Source organism: Atta colombica, unplaced genomic scaffold, assembly GCF_001594045.1.
Source record: "Atta colombica isolate Treedump-2 unplaced genomic scaffold, Acol1.0 scaffold21, whole genome shotgun sequence".
Taxonomy (NCBI): domain Eukaryota; kingdom Metazoa; phylum Arthropoda; class Insecta; order Hymenoptera; family Formicidae; genus Atta; species Atta colombica.
Genome location: NW_017259305.1, coordinates 1,638,623 through 1,640,146, shown reverse-complemented (window position 1 = coordinate 1,640,146; position 1,524 = coordinate 1,638,623). Strand labels below are relative to the sequence as shown.

Here is a 1,524-nt window from a genome sequence, read left to right as displayed (position 1 = left end):
TAAAATAATATTTTCTTATATTTTATTTTAACATTATAATTAATTAATTTATTTATTAATTTCTTAATGTTAGAAATTACTAAATTTCTTAAATAAATTTACAATTTATTACTTTAATCAGACATTTTTTTAAATATAACACTAACTTTCTACTTTTATATTTTTTAATAATTTTTCAATTATTTTATTTTCAATTATTTTATTTTCCATTTAAACTATAATTCCCAATTCTCAACCTAAAATTTTATTTGCATAAAACAATAATTATTTTATTTATTATTTTTAAATATCTAATCTAAATAACACACATAACCTTATTTCCCTTAACACATATAACTTTTTTTTTCAATATATTATGAACAAAGAATTATTTTCTATTAATCATAAAGATATTGGAATTCTTATTTTATCTTAGCTATTTGATTTTATCCGGATTACTTGATTCATCTATAAGAATACTTATCCGATTAGAATTAAGATCCTGTGGTAACCTAATTAATAATGATCAAGTTTATAATTCTTTAGTTACTAATCATGCATTTATTATAATTTTTTTTACAATTATACTTTTTATAATTGGAGGATTTGGAAATTTTTGAATGCCCCTAATACTAGGCTCACCAGATATAGCCTATCCTCGAATAAATAATATAAGATTTTGATTTTTATCTTCTTCTTTAACTCTCCTCATTTTAAAAAGCTTCATATATTCAGGAACTGAAGCAGAATGAACCCTCTATCTCCTTCTAACATCTAACACATAACATATATTTCAGAGGTCCTTCAGTTGACTATTTTTTCTCTTCACATTGCTGGTGTATCTTCCATTCTAGGCGCAATCAATTTTATCTCTAATTTTAAATATACATCTAATAAATTGCATCCTTAGATAAAATTTCCCTCTTAATTTGATCAATCCTCATTACAGCTATTATATATTATTACTTCTATCTCTTCTTGTCCTTGCCGGAGCCATTACTATATTAACAGATCGAAATTTAAACATCTCTTTTTTTACCCCTCCGGAGGGAGAGATCCTATTCTTTACCAACATTTATTTTGATTTTTTGGCCATCCTGAAGTTTATATTTTAATTCTTCTAGGATTTGAACTAATATCCCACATTATAAAAGAAAGAGGTAAAAAAGAAACCTTCGAAATTTTAGGAATAATTTATGCCATAATTGCTATCGAATTATTAGATTTTATTATCTGAGCTCATATATTTACCATTGGACTCGATGTAGACACCCGAGCTAAATTAAAGAGCTCTGTTATTACAATATTCTGTTACATTCCTGCGCTTATTATTTCGGATTATACTAGATTTTATCATATGATAATTTACGTCTCTCTTACAATATTATAATACATTGTCTTTTCGATATTTACTCAGTTTTGTTACAAATATACATATACTATGTACATTATATACATATACTTTATTATTTTTGGTAACCTATCAATTCTACTATATAGTATTACAATTATACAATTCTTTTATATAGTATTGAATATTAAATA

General features: G+C 23.8%; 1 pseudogene; it reads left to right on the top strand.

Annotated features, from left to right (window-relative positions):
* The first annotated feature begins 599 nt into the window (after window positions 1–599).
* On the top strand, window positions 600–1,369 carry LOC108687579 (annotated as a pseudogene).
* The last annotated feature ends 155 nt before the right edge of the window (window positions 1,370–1,524 follow it).